Source organism: Euwallacea similis, chromosome 1 (assembly GCF_039881205.1).
Source record: "Euwallacea similis isolate ESF13 chromosome 1, ESF131.1, whole genome shotgun sequence".
Taxonomy (NCBI): domain Eukaryota; kingdom Metazoa; phylum Arthropoda; class Insecta; order Coleoptera; family Curculionidae; genus Euwallacea; species Euwallacea similis.
In genome coordinates this window covers 2,223,069-2,245,630 of record NC_089609.1, presented here as the reverse complement: position 1 = coordinate 2,245,630, position 22,562 = coordinate 2,223,069, and the positions used below count along the sequence as shown (strand labels likewise).

The window sequence follows — 22,562 nt, the reverse complement described above, 5'->3', positions numbered from 1 at the left end:
ATTTGAAATTTCTGTCCCGTGAAGAAGACTAAAAAATATATGATTTTCGACATTTTGGACACTCTCGGGTAAAAGTGCTGATCGGTGTATGCGAACCTGAACTAGCTTGAACTTTATACTTTCAGAGAAAAATATATGACGCCTTAAAAACATGTAACTTTTGAGGAAATGGTGACAATAAATGGAAAAAAAAACTAAAAATTAGGTGCAGAAGTTTTGCTGATGTTGGATGATACCTAAACTCCCACTTGTGACAAAGTTTAGTTCATAATGGCCCTCTTTGGGGATTTTGACTTCAAACCGGAGGCAATTAATCTATTCAAAAGAATAAGGAAATGTGAGTAAGTTCCATCGCAGGTTTTTAGTTTTATCAAGTTTCCCCATGGAAACTGCTCTTCCCGCCCCTGCCTGCACGCATGACAAAATTTCTGATGGCCCCAAGCCCAAATGTGCACCATTTAAGAATCAAACCAACATTTTGTCGGTACCTATTAGATCGTTCAAGATAAACTAAATGGAAATGGACTTCATGCCAGGTTAGCAACAATACTGCAATCACGCAAGCCACGCCGTCAAATTGTACTTAGAAGGAGCCTTAATTTATAATCGACACTTTAACAGTACCTTATAACGTCATATAAATATCCCTGATGGATGGTAGTACTTGGGCGGTACTGGGCAGCATTTAACAATGTAGTTCTGATATATTCGGTGCTGTGACACTTTAAGTGGGTGTTGGCGGTTTAATAATCGTAAAAATTGGAGCAGGTTAACAAGAAGCTCCATATGATTTGTCGGTCCGGTTTGCTCGAAGTGGGCGCGCTTATAGGGAGCCCGCTGGGGTTCGACTTTTTTGAAATTTCTCATATGTAAACAGGCTCTTTTATGCGAGTGAAAAGTTGCAACTTAATCTTGGCAATCCCACTGGTGAGCCCAGAAAACACAAATGCGCCCATACGGTTGTACACGATTGCCATTTTCCAAACATTCATGCAATGCAACACAAACAGTATATTTTACCTTTTGCGAAAATTTATGGGGCCCAAGGATTTATGGCGCAGCTTTAAACAAAACGTAATACACCTCTAAATCTAAAAACGTCGAATTTAATTCCTGTTGTATGGAACGAAATCGCGAATAATCCTGAAATATTACAAATAAGCTCTTGGTAAAAGTATTTTTGGAGCGCGGAATAAATCGTGGAGAATATACGGTGTTTATCAATTAAAAAGTAAAAGCATGCAGCTTGGAGCTTAATTAATTCAGCTGACTTATAGTTAAAAGGGTTCATTTGGGATTAATTTGGAAATAGAGACAGGAAGCAAGAAATGCTTTTGAGCAAACTTTCATCATTCTTCGTGTTGTGAAAGGCTTTTTAATTGAGTTTCTTTTAATGTCAAAGATGAAGGCAGCAAATGCGTTTCTACAAGTCGATTGACGAAAACAGACTAGGCAGTTGCAGGAAATTAAAAGTGAACGGCTTTATTGAGCAGTTCACCTCCTTCCCTCTAACACTCTGAACAAGTCCTAACCAGTGCTATTTCTTTGAATGAGGTCGGCCAAAAATGACACGCCCGTTAAACCGGCGTAATGCACAGGAGAGATCAAAAGTTCGTGTTTGAGGCGATCGAAAGCCTTGGTGGAGTCGAGCAGAACCATTGCAGGGGCTTGACCTCTATCACCGGTTCCGATGGCATATAATTTAAACAACCTTAGAACTATCACTCTTTCGGAGGTTTCCATGGCGAGGCATTGGTGAACTGACCACCCGTTACTTCTAAAGAAGTAACAATGCTCTGAAATGATCCCCCCGCTCTCTGCGTTTAGTACTCTTTAAAAAACAATTTTTGCTACAAATTCTCACTCTCGGCAGCCTACAATAGAGGTGAAAAATTGTTTCCAAAGAATCTCCCTAAGCTCAAATTACCGAAACTGAAATTACAAATTAATTCCATTAATTCAGTCCTTTGTTCTACTGCGAGTCGTTCCTCTCCCAACTTCCATACTTAACGGAAGTTTCAATACAATTCGAATGCAATAATAAAAAGTGCTATAAAAGGGGTTAATACTTTTTCGGAGTTGAGTTACAAATGATCAAATCTCGAATTTCTATCAGTCTTAATGGTCTGCTCCCCTTAATTGCAGGAAAGTTTTATGTTTTGCAATGGGAAGTTTGCTGACTTGATGAAAGTTTTCGAATAATACAAATTAATAAAAGAAGTTCGCTTGAACAGCTAAAACCATGGAGAGAAGTTTTTTTAATAAAAAACACCCTGAGCCAGAAATGTTTCTACGATGCACATAATCATATGTACAAGTCTCGTCTACATTAATAAGAAGCTGAAGACGCTGTTGAGAAAATCAGATATTCCATTTTCTTTTTCTCATTATTTGACGAGGACACGAGGCAGAGCTGAAATAAACACTGTAGCAAGAAGGTAAGAAGTTTCTTGAGAAAAAGAATGGACACGCCTAAGAAGCGTAAAACAATTTTGGCTAATGCCCATTTAGGTCTCACGCACTTGAGCGAGCATTTCAGTATGTTAGTGAAGCAGGAAAGAGCGAAAATTAGAAATTTGCTTTCCATCTCTTCGATATACAGAAAGTTCGAAATCAATTTGCGAGAAGTTCGCACTGTACAATTCTAAGAATGATCTCAAACTCCCAAAAAATGTACTATAAATTTTCCGAAATTTATGTAATTTATGGATTTCAAAACAAAAAGAAGAGATTTACTTGTTTGGAGCAGTTCAGGAGAAATATCTCTATTGGAGACACGTAAATGTGCACTGATCAAGAGCTAGAAAGGCAGTCAAGCTAAAAGGGTTAAAACAAATGGGTGCCATTAGAATGCGGTTTAGGAATAATGAACTCGGTTGCGATCGGATGTGCATCGCCAAAAACAAGCCATTCTGGATCGCCCATTTTGTAATTTGCTGCCATTAATTAGGTCCCATGTGGCCAGTGGGGTATACATATGAGATAAAAATAAATAAAAACTTTCGAGGGAATTCCAAGATCTCTCTACGAATTTTATTACTCCTCTAAGTAATGCGGAACCCCATAAATGCCAGCAGCCAAAAACTAAAGAAATTTTTGTTTTGAATGGGAACTTAATTAGTAAAACAAGGAAATTGGAAGAAAAATGCACATTTCCTCGTTATTTTCTTTGTCTCGTGCTTTTATTACTACTACAAAGTGATACATTAGTATAAAATATCTAAAACAACTGAAAATTTGAATATTACTGCTTCCCTAACAAACACGATGAAATATCAAATAAAAAATGATGAGCAGGAATTCTGTGTCTGAAAAACAGGTACGAACTAGTAATAAGAAGATGCAATTCATCAAGTCAATGCTCCATCTCAATCTTTCCCTCGCTGAGAGTACCAAAAGACTTTATATAGATTTAAAACCCGTCGGGGTGATGTTTCACTCTCCTTCCTTTGTTACCATATTGTTAAGATCTGTTACCTTCAGCCACTCGTACTCAGTACGGCCCTGGTCGTAATGTTATTGTCCCCTTTCCACATTCCTGGAGTAACTTAACAATTCGATTCTATTCTGGTATGTCTCCTAAAAATATAGGCATTGTTTTGACGATCAAAGAGATAAATCTTTGTTCCCGATTCCCGATGTTAATGCGCCTAATGAATTTAAAAAGGTCTTTTGCCGTTAACTTGTGCCACCCGAGCATTACCTGTCGTAATCGTCAGACATTTTTTTCCTAAAGAGTTTCGAAATTCTTCGCTCAATTAAACGGGGAAAAGTGAGACGTTTCGAGTGTTTTCGGGTTATTTATTCGTCTGCAAAAGTTTTGGGAATTTTCAGCTTGCCAAATAAACGTATTCTGGATATTTTTGAAAATTCCTTAACCCCTTCGGAAATTAATGTTTAAATGTGTTTTAATAGTTCATCACCCCCATCTGGTGTTATATGAGTTGGTATTGCAATAGAATAATGTAAAATAAAGATAGATTTGAAATGTTAAAATTCTCAATTTTCAGTATATCTTTAAAGAACCGTTTCTGAGTCCTAAAATTTTTTTCACTACACTTTTTCCCTACACTTTTTTCAGTGTTTCAGGGTCATATAGGATTTCCTTTCTTCTCCACTACAGGATGTCATTAGTCCACCTCACCAACAGTTACTTAAAAATGTTACAAAAAACGACAAGACTCGATACAAAGATAATGCTGGCGAATTTACAAGGATGATACCATGTTGTTTAGCATTCGTGACGTTTATTTAAAAGATTTACTTTGATAAGTTTCACCGACAAAAATTAATCCAGAATATCTCGAATCTCCCCTATCTTCTGCCTAATTCCCTGTCAGCCAGTCAAAATTAAAAGGGCAATTAAGACACAAAAATTCGACTCCAAATACGGCCGGTGAGTCACAAGAAAGTAATTTGGTATTATCACTGCCCGGTGGAATTTTTGCACATCCCATAACCAGAACTGTACATCATAAGCCTTATCTATTACATTTAACAAAAAGATATCTATTGCTCCAGTTATGCTCTATGGTAATTCTTCATGTAGATGAACGGATTTCTTACAATTATTTCTAATAACCATTTTAGCTAAGCATTGCTAAAACTGCCTACTAATTTTAATTCCTTCCGTATTTGTCTTTATCCCGCCAGTTAAGTCTCTCTTCCCCTTTTGGACTTACAGATCCCCTTCGTTTGGGCTAAATGAAGGAAAACAAACTTGTGACATGAATTCAAAATGTCTAATTAGGAATATTTGTCTTGAGGAGTGTTTTTAAAGACTTCTTAATTAGTGTGCCAAAAATTAATACTCTGACGATTTTTTTGGTTTTGGAAATATTCATTTTTCCTGCAATATTAGATGTGCGCAATTCATTAAAAGAGATATTAAAATTGATTGAATTGGGCTAGTTTATTAACTTTCCGTTCGATTTATTTGGCTTCTGCAATTAAAATAATAACATTTTGAAGTCTAGACCTGCACCATCGATTGGTTTTATTTGAATAAAGTATATTATGTTTCTGCAAACTAATGATTTATTTATTTAATATGAAATATTTTATTTTGGACCGGATTTGTTTTTATTGTGGTTATTTTCATCCAAAATTTGCAAAAAAAAAACAACGCCAAATGCTGTATGAGTCATCAAACAAATCAGTTAAACTTTGTCAAAATGAGAATGTTTAATAAAAAAAAAAGCTTCCTTCGAGCCGGATTTGAACCAGCGACCTATGGATATCTACAACTCAAATTCCGCTACAGTCCACCGCTCTACCAACTGAGCTATCGAAGGTCTGATAATTTGAATGTTTCTCACGAATACATTCGGAAGGCGACATGTATTTATTTTAAGTGAAAGTATCGTATGTAATAAATATGTGAACCATTGCAGTTGAAACCCGTGTAAAAAGTTGACACTAATGCTAATGTTAAATAGTATTAATAATAGTTACGGAACTTGCTTTTAATTAGCATTATCAATCACTTCGTTGCTAAAATTGTCGCATTTAATCCTTCGCCATTCTGTCACGATTAAGGTATAATAAATTCGTGAAACATATACAGGGTGTCTCAGGCAAAAATTTATAAGTAATTATATGGGTTTCCCATTATGAAAAAAATGCCGCGTTTTCTCAACGCGGGGTTGTTGAAAAATTACCCCTTTTTCAAGATTCGCACACTTTCCGAGATATTTCCTGGACATTTCTAGTATACATTAGTCAACTGTTTTCATCTAAGACATTTTAAAAGATGTTGAATATTACCAGAACGATGTTTTTCGGTGCGTCCCTAAGTATGTCCCTCAAAACTAGAAGAGTCTCGTACTTCACATTCTGATGTTTCAATTTCGAGGTTGCAAAGAATTGAAAATATTAAACACAGATCATTTGGGAATACATTATTCTTGGGTACGTCCCAAGAAATTGCATTTAATATAAATTGCTAACTTTAAATCGCCTGAAGAGCGGAAAACCTCGTAAAACAGAGAAGTTAAACTTTGAAGTTTCGAAGTTTGTTGAATCTTCAAATTTAAAGTTTAAATCGATAAATGGAGTATAATGTTTCGGTCTAGACAGAGACGTAGATTAAAGCATTTCGTGTAATTTTTATTATTAACGAATTTCAAGCCTTCATATACAAAAGTGCTATTGAAAGCACTGAATTCAGTTTAGGATTGTAATACGTATACGCTACTCAAAAAAGGAAATTTCCGATCAATTTTGGGCAAATTTTAAATTAAATTAATTATTAAAGTTAAATGTGCTGGGTAAATTGGCAGGCGACTGGGGGAAAATCTAATTCCTCAAGAATTTTTTGTTGTAGTTCATTTTTTCTCTTCCTTGGAATCTATACCATTATTAAAAGCCTCCGAAATATGATTTCTCGAGGCCCCATTGATTTCCTATGGACTGGAATCACAAAAATATTATTTCTTAGTTATGAAATTCAATCCAATCCCTAAAAGAAAGCCGTACAATTTACATGAAACTTGTATAGATTTTGCATTAAATTTTCTCGATACGTGTTCGGAACCCCCTCACAAGGCTTCTCCTCTTGGATGCCTCGTTCCAGCTAATACCCAATCGTTGTAGAAATCCGAAGAACTCGATAGAGCCGATTATCCGTCTTCGTTATTCTTGGCGGAATCCTCCACGAAGCAATTTCTATGCAAAACGCCCACTCCATGGAAAAACAGTCGATTTTTGCTTAGATAAACAACGCTTATTATGAATGACACCTTCCCTGAATATAAAACACTCAATTTCATGCTATGTGCTTACGGCGACTGTGTCCTTATCTCATGTAATGGAGTTTTGACTCTTCTTCTCTGCCTTTAGATCTACGCCATTGTTACACCTTAATCTGGAAAAGCGCCCGGAAAGAGTCGAACAAACTCTTTTCCAGTTTTCGTCGTCTATGCAGGATTCGCATGTCGAAATGCAACAAAGCTAATTCGATTTTCACATGTGCAAACTTTCCGGAGTTTCCTTCTTTAGTGTAGTTGTCCATGTAATAAGTTAGGATCTAAGTGGTCCCATACACGTTCCGGGACATTCTGTTGCTTGTTTCCGGGTTACAGGCGGCGAGTTCCTGTGAATTCCCGACGTAAATTGCAGGAACTTAGGGCATCTGACGCAGTTTCGTGTGACCAGCAATTTGGTCGCTCTGCCGTAGTTTCCTCGATGAAAGTTTGTTTTTATATCGGGAAAATTGCAAAGGTGGTCGCTAGAAGAATTCGAAGTAGGTGCAGAGTAAAACGAGAATATATTGGTACTCTGAAATTTCTCAGATATTAGCGTGACCTCACCGAGGGCGAGGGATCATGAAAGTTTTAGAGGGGTCTACTGCGAACTCATGAGTCGAAGAAGGAAATTATTGAGTTTTAACCGTTTATCGTGGGCGACAGGGGCAGTCGCTCAAAGAGTTCTGCAAACCACCACTTCTAGTATTTTCATCAGAAGCTCCACTGCTTATCTCTGAAATAGCTCAATATTGTCCAGAACGTTTCTTGGTTGTTCCAATCGCTTCATGTCAGCCTAATCGACTTCGCTTAATTATTTGACACAACTTACTTTTTTAAGGTAAATTGCTCCACAGATTCCCAAGATATCAACCCCCTATTAATCTCAAAAAAACCGAAACGTTTGAGATCTCCGGGATTTGGATCGGTTGAAGACACTGAAGGATTAATCGGAGGCACTTCACTGGAAAGTAAAGTAAGGAGATCGCACTTATGGGATAATGGAAATTTTCCATCCAAGAAATAGTGTCTGATGCAAAATTTTCGGCCGGAGATATGCAAAACAAATTACTGGCTCCCTATATCGAGAATGTAATTGAACCCGCACAGTTACGTTCAAAACAATTAAATTAAAATAGTGGATACTGCCAGTAAATTCAGTTGGAAACTTTGAATCCAGAGTGGGAAATTGCACTCTCCGTTCCAGAAATCGATGGAGGTATCGCCTTTGTCATCCGTAGACTGGACAATAACAGTTCTGAACTAAGCAGTCTCTACTGGATAAGGTGGCATTGAAGAAATGGATTTTCCTTGATCCGCCTCTAGAAGTAATTTCGCCCTAAGTTTGAATCGTCAGATCAATCGTGGTTAACGTAAGTCCTGGGTTCAAATCTTGTCGATCCAGGGTGTTCAAATAAGCTTTTCGTAACGTTAGTTTTGCATTGAAATTCTGCTAATTGCCTCAACGAGATCCAAGGGGCGCGCCAAACCGTTGGTTGTTGGGAGCCATCCTGGAGGGAAACGTTCCTCTCACTTCCAGGGGACAAGGTCGGTCGTGGCTAATGCCAGATTACGGCTGAAGCTGCATAGGTTTATGATATTATGATCGACTCTTCTTTCTTATCCACCCATTAAAATTGCATTAAGTGCGAGACGCTAACTGACGCTTCTCTGGAACAGCATCCCTTTAATTTTGAGTTATAAGAGCAGCTGCAGTTAGCGTAACTTCATTTCCATAATTTATCGTGTTAAAAGGTGAGTTCTTCGTAAGACCAGTTTACATTGGAAGTCCGGTCGTTTTGAGGGAAACGATCAGTGCCGGTTCTCGCAGCCCTCGGGAGACATATCCCTCTAACTTTGATTTGATTGAGGGGATCTGATCGATTAACGGTTAAAATCCTGCGAATTTATTGTGTTAAGCCGCTCGATAACATCAGTTACTCGCTCCAGTCGATATTAACAGAATATCGAATGATTTATTTACTACATGTATATTTCAAAAGGTTATTATGTCGTCCATCGCCGTTATGTAAGTACCTCATTCTGCCCGTCATATCGCTTTTCGAATATGACAATAAAATCCGTTCTGTTTATCTTCTCAGGTGCTTATTATGCGTTTAAATAAATAATCGAACTTTATAGTCTTCGAAGCATCGCAATTGCCCCTCTTCACTCCTCAGATTACGAGACGTGACCCGCAGTGATGTTGATGAACTTTCCAGAGCTGATGAAAAATTGGGATATTTCAGTTGGAAACGCGAAAACCCTGCGGGCTTCAAAACATGCAACCAGCTTCAACCCTGCCTACCAGACACACAAATCAACCCTAACGCGGACAATTTCAACTTACCCCGTTTGGCCACAGATTTTTTTCTTCGCAGCAAACAGCCCCTAAATTTCCAGCAGGCAGGATTGCAGCCATGTCGGCTGTCTGCGCCCCCGGACAAAATAATTGTGAAATGTCCGGCCAATTTCGCTTTTTCCCACCAAATAAAAATTAATGTCCTTGTAGGTCGATAAAGTCAAATTTAAAGTCAATTTTAAGCGGACGGGGGAACGACCGGAAATTGAGATAGTTGTGCCTCCAATGTGAATTGGTTGAATTGATTTGAATTCACTGATATATCAATCAACCGTGTTCATTTCCCGTTGTTTCGGCGGATTTTTAGGGGTCTTTTTGTGGGGCCATTCGTCACCATTTCGGAGATAAAAAGACTTTAATTTAGTTCTTCGAGATTGATTGTCTGGCTAAAATAGTCTCGATTTGAAATTTTCGTTCGAAGGATATTAAGCTCGATATGAAAATTCCTTCTCGGCGATTTATCACAACGCATCCAAATGGGCTCGCTAGGGAGTCCAAAGGTAATGAAACTGGTAATAAAAGAGGGGAATTTTTGATTTTCTAATTTTTACTATTTTTTATTGGTTGTCCTGTTGTGATATATCGTGCTTGCTAATGACACAGATCGGAAAAGTCCAGGGATATATTTAAAACATCATAAGACCGATGATTTATTAATATGATGGTGATTATGAATAAATCAATATAATTTAGAAATTTGTCAACAAGAACTTACTTTTCTTGTACCAGATGTTTCTGAATAGGTAATAAAAAATTTAAAGGGTGAATCCTAAAATTTCAGAAATTTGTCTAAAAAAATCAAAATATTAACAGAAAAAATGCGATAAATGAGAGTTCAAGACCCGTCTATCCGCATCACCCCGTGTATGAAATCAAAATCCGAAAATTTCCGTTTGTTGGAAACACTCGGTATATGATATGTACAAATTTTCAGCAAGTTTCGACGAAAAATAAACAAGTAATTCAAAAAAAAACGAAAACAAGTTTTTTTAACACCCTGTAGATCGAAGACGAATCATTTTTGGACATGTCTTTATACGAACTTTTCGTCTTAAATTTGGCTCAGGATTCACCCATTAAAATATTCATCCATCTATTCAGAAACATCCTGTATATTAAGTACTTTATAACACGATAAATGCATAACTTTTTTTCTAATTAATTTTAGAATAACTTCGATGTATTTATAAAAATATCCCTCGACTTTTCCGATGTGCATATCATACTACTATGATTTTTTTGCTAATTCTTTATTCTACATTTGAATCAACAATAAAATGTATTCTAAATTAATAGAAAGTTTTATTAACAATTCAGTTCGAAATTGAATATTTAAAGCGTTAATTGAAGCCTTTAACAATTCACGTATTTATTGATTATATAGCCTACACATCGGACCACTTTACATTAAATAAAATCATAATTAACTGAAACTGCATAATGTTCCTGTAAAATGCTGAAGCCCCCCATAATTACTCAGATATATGAAATGTTTTAGTTGATATTTTCAAATTTATTTAATCTCTATTCCGTTTAATAAAGCAGTCTAATAAATTGGTAATTACCTATGTATTGCCATGGTAATATGCGGAGAATGTTTCCCGTTTATTCATTGCGGAAAGGCATTTTATTGTTGATAGTTAAAATGAGATAATGAATTTTTTCCCGTAAAATATCAGAACAAGTACTTCACCAGCCCTTCACTCAGGTTCGGAGAAAAAATTCGCGGAATAATAAATCTACACTCAGAGCTGTGAAGTCGAAAAAATGCCAACAAATTTTTTAGCATTGACTCCTATCTCCATCTTCCTGCCTCCGTGCAATTGTTGTTAAATGAACTTCACATCGACTTCACAACGAAAACCTACAATCAACGGTGTGAAATCTCAAAAAGAGCCTTACGCTGAGTGAGGTACTAATTGTGCGAACGGCAAAATCGAGAAAAATGCGCAAAATATTGACCTTTCTATATTTTTCTGTTTTTCTGCAACTTTAAAATGCGTTTTCCGCTGACTAAAGAGGGAATTTTTTAACAAAAACTCTCTCAAAAGTTCCTTACAGCGAGAAAAATCTCAAGAACATCCTGAATGTCACTAACTATTCTTGCCTTACTACTTCCCTATCATTATGCATCAAAACCGTTGGAATTGACTTCTCTAAAGTGAGGAAAAGACTCACAAAAAATTGACCGCCAACGCCTATCTCCACCTTACTGCTTCTCTACCATTGCAGAATGAACTTCACTCCGACTAAGAAAGGAGTTTTTCAACAAAAATCTCTACATTCAGGACTGTAAAACCGCGAAAAAACCCAAGAAAATTTTGGACGTCAACAACCATGTCCACCTTACTGCTGCGTATTGAGATCCACACTGATTAAAGAAGGAATTTGATAACATCATTCTTTACCTGAATCCAGGGGCTCTATGTCTCTACCTTAATGCTCTTTAACGGTTATTTTGGAATGAACTTCGCACGGATTGAGAAAAGAGTTTCGCCACAGTCAATTGGTGCACTGGTCTAAATTGGAGAAAACCCGCAGTTATAATTCAAGTTGTCCTATCTGAGTTTCCTCTCTTATTTCTTAGATTTCCTTCCCACCAGATTTCAAAACCTCAGTTTGTTTTTCGGCGCAGCTGCCTTTGACAGAAGGAAACGCACGAAAAATGGTCACCATTTGGTCAAGGTTTGACTACTTATCTGACTATACGGCGATATCATTAAGGCTTGGTAAGGGAATTTTTTTACAAATGCTCAGTTCATGTCTTTCCCACAGGTTCCGGTTTTACACTCCGCCAGGATTCCATTCGCTTTGTTCATATTTGCAATTTTCAGTGCTCCTTTTAACTAGCCATGTTCTTCTAGCAAAAATGCCTTATAATTAAGATTGAAAAAACACGAAAATATCCATAAATTTCCTGCAGGGGGTACAGTTTGACATTTCTGCTATCGATGACCAATTTTCCTCTCCAAATGGAGTTTATCGGCGGTTCTTTGCCAGCTCATAACTCTTTGTACGTCTTAACTGTGATCTCCGTTTCATTGAACTCGACTTGACCGTGTTAAACACGCCCCAACCCCATTCTACCATTTGATTAAATTCAAATTAATAGCTACAAGAGGATTGCTGTCGCTCTGCTATTTTTTCCTATTGTTGCCTTAAACGTACAGCTTAAGTTTACAATATATAGCCGGTGATTATTATAAGAAAGTAACCAATATAAATCAAATTTATCACGCGATGTTTTTGTCTCGCTCTGTTTTCACGATTTCAGCGCGTTTCTCTGATATTAATCCTAAATAACGTGAAAATAAATGCAATTTTATCATGAAAAGCTTTGCCAGAGGAAGATTTAAGAGCCGCTTGCTTTTCAATTACAGGGTTTTAATTGAATAACTCGCCGGTTGAATACTTATCCAGATTCCCGGAAATGACGGAATGTTATCAATCAAAACCTAAAACTTTAAGCAGGATCTTTCCCCTTTCCCGATAGCTTGTTCGACACAATCCATAATGCAGAAGACCCCTTAAAACCACCTTAACACGTTCACGCAACTTTTTTAACTCCTAAAATCTCTGGAACAGCGAAGTTTGCAACTTTGAGGACCTGGAGTCGCATTTAAATGTCGTCTAAGCTAAATTTTTGCCGCTTTCCAGAAATATTCAATCGCGTTCAGGGAAATTCTATAATCCAGCGAAGTGAGGTTTAGTGCAGCGTTTGCCATGGCAGAGGCGTATTCCATTACCTTCCATAACATTGGATAAATATTAACGTGGTTTCCGCCTTCAAGAGGGTTATTGGGAGATTTGCGATGGAGCTCTGCACTTCCACTTTTGATCACCTGGGGCAGGAAATGCGGTAGATAAGGTCGCGATGAGGGGGCAAAAGGGGCGTGCCGCCCCTGATTTCCAGGTCAAATTTAAATGGGCAAAGGAGGGTAGATAAACAAAGGAAGAAACTTAGTCATGGCACTTTATTGTTCGGATTCATGCAACTCAGATTATAACATCAAAGATTTTTCGATTTCATTCGTGAGACCATAAAATTCGAGAAAGTCATCATTTTTGTGCAAATTTAGTTAGAATGGACAGGACAATGTGAAAGCTTCATTTAGAGGCCTCAAACCAGGCATAATCAATAAGTCATCGGTAATAACAAATCTATTTGCTCGGGAATCTAGACTCTCATTAATCTCCTTCGGCAGTGTTTGATTGCTTTTTGATCTCGATTGGATAAAATGCGGTTGGAACGAAGGGAAATGGAAAAATCTGAAGAGAAAAGTGGATTACTCACGGCTTGTTGTTGTCAGGTTCTAATTAATTAGTAAGGTTGGCGTGTTTTTAACCCCGTGTTTATTGTTATCGGCATGAAGAGGGGAAGAAGTGAGAAATAACCGAGAAAAATGGCGTTTCTTGAATTGTTCCGATATAAATGCACGAAAAGAATAAAATGACTGAAGACTGGTTTGCGAGCAGCTGCCCAATGGCATGATGCAGAAACAGCAATTTTGCGAGAAGAAGTTTAAGTTTTATTGGTGTTTTTAACGCGAGCCCCAGCGTCGTTCTTAGCTGGTAAGGAAGAGAGTGAAGAATATGATGACCGCTAGTGTAAAAAGCGACTAAAAGTGCCCTCAACCCAAGGAAAGAAACTGTATTGCAGCAGTTTTGAGTTTCTCCCAATTTCATTTATCATCTGCTTTTGCCTCCAGTTGTGTATCTCAGGCTCATCAGCTTTCCCTGCAACACCCTTCTTTCTTGGTCCTTCGTCAATGTCTAATCTAAGATGACTTGAGAGTCGCTAACATGATTCACGAATTCATACTCCTTATTCGTATAATCAAAGTGAGTCCGTGTGTTTCGCCCACTTACACGTAAGCTCTTTCCTTGAACTCTCATATGTCGGTATCTAGCTATGGGAAGAACCCGCCTCTTTCTAATCATGATATCTTTACATAACGCGATACCTCAATCTAAGCTGTGCTCTTCGACCTCCCTAGAGGTGAACAAACAAGATTTAATCGAAGCATCAATATTTTGAGGGCAAAGGATACGGGCTATCATACGATTAATAACTTTTGTCCGTGGTGGTGAGTATGTGAGCCACCCTCAGAGATCTCAGGAACTGCCTGTCCGGGGCATTCCCCTGCTTTTCGAGGGGCTCTATCTACTGAGGCCTCCGCTCAAAGTCCTGGTCAAACAGTCCGAATTCGAGGCCTTCCTTGAAACATTTCCTGGTGTCTGAGGGATTTTTTGTTTCATTGAGGAGGAATGACAAGTGAGGATACTTCCTATCTTCCAGGGTCAATTGAACTATTGTTATTTATCATGGCTCTATTTGTTACACTCCTGTGGCTGTCTGCTGTGCATCCTCCTGATCACTATGCTTCCAATGCTCCTTATGTGCGGCCCTAATTCGTATCTTCCACGTGGACCCTAAGGCTTGCTATCCAGATGCTTGGGCCGCACTCGATTTGCATAAATTTCACGCCTAAGTTGGCGTTACTTCACGGAATCAACCCTTCAGAGGCCGAAGGGCGAGAACGGCCATAGGGCAGTTCGATGTACTATGTTTTTTTAAATTACTGACGTATTTGGGTTTCGGGATCAAAGCGATTCACATGGGTGACAAATCGAAGTATCTGATTTTTAGGAATACGTCCTGGCTCCATTTCCCAGGGCGTTTCCGCGAAATTTCCGAAACTGCCTAAAGCGTTTTTCCCTTTTAGCCCGGGATAATAAACGAGCTGAACTAATGACTTAACAGGAAAATTGCGATCGACAATTTTCTTTAAGCGATACAGGTAACAAAAAAAGATTGATAACCCATCGAAAGGTAATCTGCACCCTTCCAAGTTTAAATCGCTCCTATTTGTAAAGGAAAATTGATAATCCACCCTCTTGTTCCTTTTTCTTTGCACTACGTTTGCCATATCCGAGCGATTATAGATATAAGAAAATTTAGCCTAAGGCAAACTATTGTTCATTTTTCTTTTCCGGGGCTCTATTTCAGCGCAGGATCTCTTGCCTTCTTTCAATTTCGTGTTCCAACCTCGCGTGTAAGAGGTAATTCGTGTGAATTCGGCCAGAAGTTTTGAAGAAAAATGGTGTTTCTGGGGTCCGTAAATGATTTTATAAATACTCCGTTTGTTTTGCTTAGATCTTGATATATTGATTCCAATTACCGGCCCTTTTTAGGGCTACAAATATAGCAGTAGAAATTTCATTAGGAGCGCTCAGACAATGGCAGAAAATTAATTATCTTAAAATTTTGCCCACATCCTCAGCCACACATTCAAACTGCCAAAACTATGAATCAGATAAAGGACAACTTTCCGGAATTACTCGACCTAAAATACGGAATAGGTAGTCGAGATCCCAGATAGCAAAACAGGCAGACATCCCTTTATTATTTTCGTTTTGGATAAACGGGTCCTCTTTTGGAATATTGTCGCGTACAGAGGACTAATTACTACATAAAACGCAAAGTTAATAGTCGAATTTGTCCCTCTTAAGGGTGTCTCACTACCCCGTACACATCTGCTAGATCCAGAGATAACAACTTGAACTTATACGTGCGCAGGAGGGATCAAATTGATCATTTCGCTTATTTGGGGGTTATAGTGATATTTATTAGGAAAGTTTCAGTGATTAGAGAGTTTAGATTTAGGGACATGAAATTTAATATTGCAACAAAGTTTGCCGCAGTTCAGCCTCCTTCGTTCCGGGCACTGACTAATGGCAGCCAAAATCCCGCTCAATGCTCGCTTTAGTATTGAAAATCTCCTCTTCACATTCCATCGAATTCGGCAATTGGGCCGAGATCTACCCTCTAAAAATCACGAGATGAAAGAATTTTCTCCGATTCCGGAACTGCCCCTGAGGGATCTATCGTCGGGGTCGGAGAGGGCTGCAAGTCGCTGCTGCTACTCCTCTTCTGCTAGTTGGTTTCGGGCTCTCCTCATCTCTTGAATTTTTTACATCTCCCGACTCTTTGGGTCATTTCGGTCCTGTTGTGTTTCTTTTCGCCCTTCGTGCAATCGAGAGGGCCTTCCTGATCGCCTCGCGCCACATCATGCTTGATTTGTATTCTTTCAAGTTGCGGGGCAACGCCACTCTTCCTCCTTCCAATCACTTTACCTATGCCCTTCTTATCCCGTTACTACCAATCCTAAAATATGCACTGTGGCAGCTATACGTGTCTTTGGGCGTTTAATTCCTTCGGCTTTTCGTCTCGACCTTCTATGGCTTTTTGGAACGTGTTTACCCAGAGAATGGTACCTGATGATGAAATAGGCTGTTCCTTTTGTCAGGGCCCAATCCAGGCATTCCCTGGTTTTACCCATTAAGCATCCATCCTTCTACTTTCCACGTATGTTACCCCCCTCCCCTCTCCCTCCTCCAGGGTTGATTATCCAGACTCAGAGAAGCAGGAATTCAAGGGTCACCACGGATAGGTCTTTGACCTTCTAAGACAAAACCTGACTGGTCTTACCTGCACCTCTATCGCTTTTGGTTCGTTTTCATTTACTTCCTCTGCCCGCCTAATTTTTTCAATCTCATTATCTTGCCCTGTCCACGTCCTCTTCCACAAAACTCAAAACCTGCCGGCAAGGACCGAATATCCCGAATTACCTGCATGGCCAAAATAAGGATATTCTCGTTAATTTGAGGCCTCAACAGTCATCCCCTCATTTTTAAAGAATATCCAGACACTCGAGACTTTTTTAGATTTATTTTTGGAGGAGCTGAGATGGGAAAATAATTAACTAAACAGATGGTAACCGTTAGAACTAAATTATTAATGTGCTTAAATTATGAATACACGAAGCCCGCGTATGCGTTCCTCATTGCCTTTTAGCACTGCTACTATCACTCTGCCCCTATAAATCTCCCAAGAAAGCAATATTTCCGAAATTCCAGGCCTTCAGAATTTGGAAAATCTCGCAGAAAGGCCGCTTAGAAATTCACAAGTTTTAATATACGGAAAATTATTGATTAATCACTATTAATTAATCTAAGTTCAGTGCATTTGTCGACATAAAATAGTCCAACTATATTTGTCATTGGTACTAACAATGCGGCCCTGAGGGAGGGGGGGGGGGGATCGAAGTTGGGCGACGACACAGAGTGGACACCAGGAAGGACGGCAGATTTTCCCAGTTGGTGGTTCCCTCAGATGATTAAAAATTTCGCCCAGGGCGCCAAACTTGCTAAGGCCGGCTCTGGGTACGGAAAACTGTCGTCAGTTTACTGGCGCTTCGAAATTTACGTGCCTACTTACCGTAAAGGATTGACACTGCTCAACTGGTGCCATTCACTCAAGCATAGGTAAGCCCTGTTTAATGCGGGAATGCCAGTTTACTGGAGCCCAATTTATTGGCGCCAGACCGGTAAACGGTGTTTAACATGAGCATTAGCATACATTATTGGCACCAGTTTACTGACGCTTTAACCTTCACCTGTCTACATATGCAGACCCAGTAATGCTACTAGACCGCAACTAGCAATTCGTGTATAAAAAGTGGCCCAACGAAAATCTTGCACTTCGATTTTCAGTATTTAAAATGAAAATGTGTAAAAACGTCGATTTTTGATTCGACAGGGACAATTTTTGATTGTATTTTCAACCTTTCAACTTCAACCCCTGAACAAGGGTGGCAGTTACTCCCAAAATTTTTAACGGGAAGGTGCATCGAGTGACACCTCATTTTAAGGGTAGTTGCGCCCTGATTATAACCTCCAAGTTTTAAGTCGCTACGATTATCCCCGTTGATATGACAGCTTGTCAAAGTCTGTGTGGAAAAAGCTTCTAGTTATTAATTAATTTATAACAATAAGAGCTGCAGACTTCAAAATGAGGTTAAAAGTGAAATATTACTGAACCGTTTTGACGGAGATGGATTTTACCTTTAATCGTATAATTTATGAATGCAACCAAATTGCACCCGACATGTTACGTAACCGGGGACAAGGCTTTGAACAAAATTTATTTTATTGCATGGAGGTAAATGGCGGGCATTTCCAGTACCTCATAAATTGATCAGAAAAATAATTTGAACGCTTTTTTCCATTTACCCACCTCTTTTAAGAAAAAAATTACAAATAAAGAAACGAGCCCTTTTAAATTTGAGTGGTAAAACCCACCCCCTTAAAAACGATTCGGTGATATCCCACGTTCAAAGGTTTTCGTGCCCTCATTTTGAAGTTTGCAGCTCTTATTGTGATAAATTAGTTATCAACTAGAAGCCTTTTTCCCCAAAGACTCTGCCAAGCTGTCAAAGCACCGGGGATGATGGCAGTGGCTTCAAACTTGGAGGTGATAATCAGGGAACAACAACCTTTAAAATGAGGCATCGCTCGACACCGTTGAAAATATTGGGGCTAACCGTCACCCTTGTTCAGGGTTGTGTAGGGTTGAAAGTACAATAAAAAAATCCCCCGTCCCCCTCGAATGAGAAATCGACGGGTTCGACCGTTTTTACACATTTTCATTTTAAATACTGAAAATCGAGGTTCAATGTTCTCGTTGGGCCTGCACGTAAACCCCACTTTGAAGGAGATGTACACATGCATAACAAATCCGACCTAAATCCTGTAAGATATCCAGGGAAGCCAACTGTGCTGGCACCGTCCTCACTTGCCCTGGACCAACGCAACAACCCTATTACCCCCTTCCACCGCATTTTGCTGAAGCTATTAAATTCCTAAGATATTAATTGATAATCGCGGAAGGCATTACACTCCTAGATTAGGGAAGTACGGGACGAAAGGGCGGAGGAAGATAATTTCCCTTTCCTCATCAACAAGGGATATTTTATAGAGATTGAATTTGCACCGTCTATTGCAGAGTTTTTAATTAAAATACTAGATAGCTTTTAAATTGAGAAGGGCCGTTTTGGTTTTTTCGTAGTCCGTGGAACAAGATAAGGTGAGATAGTCAATTATGAGGATAATAGTTTTAGAGCTCGTTACGAAAATAGCCTTGAGGTAGGCGATTTACATCTTTAGCCGTATCGAGCGGTTTAAGCAATTTCAGCTCTAAAAGCTTCGAATATAAGGAAAATTTGCTCCGGCAGTAATAAATGGCAGCCGATAGGCCCCAACCACTCGCCACACTGAGCAAAGACAATGAGCATTATAAGTAATATTGTCCCGGCATATCTAAACCTCCCTGGGCAGGAATAGAGGATGTCGTGTACAATATAGAGCGACATGGCGTTAATAATTAAAGTATAATGCGTGATGCTAATAAGGCTCTAGTGGGCATCAGTGGCGTCATCAAGTGGCGAGAGATAAAGTGGGCTCGTGGGAAATAAATTTTAGTTGGTATACGGTTTCAATTAGGCACGAAGTTTTCAAGGAAGCGCCGCAGCTCTCCACCAGCGAAGTCCAGTTTAACCGTTCTGGATGAGGCCCACCAAACTGACCACTCCATAAACCATATCACTGGCCGGCAGCAGGGCGCCTGCACATTAATATGCGTAACCAAAATTGAATTATTTACTTAGGGTGCATTCTCTTATGCCTCGTGTAATATGGTTAATAGGACAACGGCTGTCTAGTCCATAATGTTTGTATCAGATCACTGATTGATATAGTCATCAAGTATGGATACTCCAAATTATTGATGTGAGGTAATTGGATGGGGCTCGAAGATTTTCCAGGTACGCCTATGGAAGATGGAAATGATGAGAATAGTCGCTGGATCAATACAGATTATGAAAATTTAGATGTCAGAGCAATGGAGAATTTGCAGGACAAAAATGTAGGTAGATATTTGCTGAATTTTACCTCTAACGTCGGCTTTCCGTGATTGACTTGAAGTTAACTTTGCCAGGAAAATTAAGTAAGTGGCAATCACAGGTGCGCGCTTTCTTAAGGCTTCTACCTCCCGTGTGAAATGAGACATCGGATTCACCGTTGACACCAACTAGGTACAAGGATAGTCCCAGAAGAACACTTAAAGAAAAAAAAATGGAAAATGTTACATTATTTATCAACTTAGTCTCCTTTAAGACTGGCGCACTTTTCCCAGCGATGTTCTATATCCTTTTTATAGTAAGACGCTTCGAATGTTTGAAAATAGACAACAACCTCAAACTTCGCCTCTTCATTATTGTGCAAATCTCTTTCCAACGACCCATTTTTTCAAGACTGGAAATAGAAAATAATCTGAGGAGGCTAAATCTGGTGAAAAGGGGGGCGAAGAAAGGTTCGAAAAAAAAAGTTGATTGATTTTGGCCATTACGATGACGAAAGTGTGGGCTGGTGCGTTGTTTTGATAAGACGAGACTTTCATTTTCGCCAAATGCAGTCGCTTTTTCCTAATTTTTTCGCTCAATCGCTGCAGTAAATTTGCATAATATTCTTCGTGTATTGTTTTTCCTTTAGGGAGATAGTCAATAAAAACTATCCCACGAGCATTACAAAAAATTGACGACATCACCTTTCCTGCAAATGGAACAGTTTTCGCCTTCTTTGGACCGATTCCCCCCTTCGAAGCCATTGTTTTGACTGCTACTTTCGTCTCAGGTGTGAAATGATGGACCCATGTTTCATCCGTGGTTACGAATCGACGCAAAAACTCGGTTTTATTGCTTCGAAACTTTGCCAAACACTTCCTTGAAATATCCTTAGGGTGCTGTTTTTGTTCAATTGTGAGTAATCGCAGCATCCATCTTGCGTCCAGCTTTCCCATGTCCAATTGTTCGATCAAAATGCGATGTACAGTAATTTTTGAAATACCTGCCACGTCTGCTAACTCGCGCCATTTTAGCCGACGATCTCCCAGTAGAGTTTTGTGGATTTTCACCGGAATTTCTGGAGTGGTCACCTCATTGGGTCGACCACCGCGGAGTTCGTCTTGACCGCGATTAAACTCTGCCACCCAATATTTTACAGTTGTTAACGGAGAACCAGATTGCCCCAGAGTACAATCTGACTCCGCTTTCATGTCGGATGGACTAAGACCTTTGAAATGAAAGTATTGAATCACGCATTGATGACCAATTTTTTTCATGTTTACAAAATATCTAAAAGCGTTCGCTAAAAACGGCTCCAAAACGAATACAAATCAACACAGCAGCTTCGAGCTTTAGACATAAGCTTTAAGGTTAGGTTCTTGTAATTTTGGCAAATTTTTAGCAAAAAATCGCCATATGTCAGATCGGGCATTTCCGAGACGATCCTCGAATCTCTGTCAAAAATCTCAATTTCTGCTACCGGAATCATCAATACCTTCGCACCCTTTCCCTTTCATTCTCCCTCCATTCTGAATAAGACTTTCTCTCCTGAGGCCCCTCCACAATCGCCAGGTGGTTTCTGTTGGAAAAACTATTTCCACGTTTATCTCCCTGAGCCCTTGCTCACGTTTCGTCCTAAAATTGCCTCACGCCCAATCAAACGAAGTGAAATACCTCCAAAGCGTAATACCTCTATTACGGTGCATCCCCGGGTGAGCTACCCATATCCAACCCAAAGAGTGGCATGTATTATTTAGGAAATAATAAAGTTGTATATCTCAGTGAAACACTCGTCTGCACTCTTGGAAATGACTTTCCCAGTGTTCAAATGAGCACCATAAAACACAACAAACTGTGTGTAAAATGCGATAAAAGAATAAGATACACAGAGAAGAAAAAGCGGAGGAAATCGAGCCATGGAAATAACATATGAGTTTTTATAGATATACTTTGTTTCTTTATGACTACCATACTTAGAAGGGCGGAAAAATAATGGGGTTACTCAAGCTTCATAAGGCACTCGGGTTTGATTGATGTTGTCAGGCCTCTTGGGGAATATTATTAACATAAAATAGAGCGTTATTCGTATGAATATGAAATGTTGCACAAAGAAATTGAGGTACTGGGAGTCACTGCGCCTCTGTTTTTTTTGCTAATCAGGTCGAAGTTCGTCTAGAAAAAAAATCGTTTCCGCTTCATTATCGACGTAAAATCATTCGCGTACTTCGCCTCTGAGACCAGCCAGAAACCTAAAAAAAAAAATTGATTGATTGGCATTCGTCGCTCCAATCTATCAGAAAATGCCTCTACGCCTCTGCTTTTGTGCGGGCGAAGCCGTTGGTTTCAAGGGGGGGAGAGAAAAATATCCTTCCGACGATATTTTCGTATTAAATCATTGGCGTAATATGCCCCCAAGAGCAGCTTAAAATGTTTGAAAATCGACATGTTAAATAACACTTTTTGGAGATTTAATTACTTGGAAGATTAGAGCCCTTACGCCTCTGATTTTCTCTAAATAAGGCAGTCAATTGAAGAGTTCAGGTTAGTTCACTTCTGAACGAAATCATCACCTTTCAGGTGGAGAGAAAGGAACTTCTTCCTCTCCCCCTCGTCGTAAATTCATTGGCGTAGTTCATCTGCAAGGGCAGCTGACAATTCTTGAAATTCGACGTGTTAACTGTCTTTGGTTCATTTATTATTCAATCATCTGATTAA

The 22,562-nt window shown here is 39.1% G+C and overlaps 2 protein-coding genes and 1 non-coding gene across 4 annotated transcripts in view; 1 reads left to right on the top strand and 2 right to left on the bottom strand.

Annotated features, from left to right (window-relative positions):
* Nucleotides 1-22,562, bottom strand: part of mew (multiple edematous wings) — a 213,610-nt gene that overhangs the window by 105,531 nt on the left and 85,517 nt on the right. The window lies entirely within an intron of this gene.
* The window catches only part of LOC136414506 (roundabout homolog 2-like), a 146,882-nt gene that overhangs the window by 120,146 nt on the left and 4,174 nt on the right, over nt 1-22,562 (top strand). The window lies entirely within an intron of this gene.
* TRNAY-GUA (transfer RNA tyrosine (anticodon GUA)) lies at nt 5,203-5,294 on the bottom strand. Its single transcript is given in 2 exon segments — nt 5,203-5,238; nt 5,258-5,294. It is a non-coding gene; the product is annotated as a tRNA-Tyr (tRNA).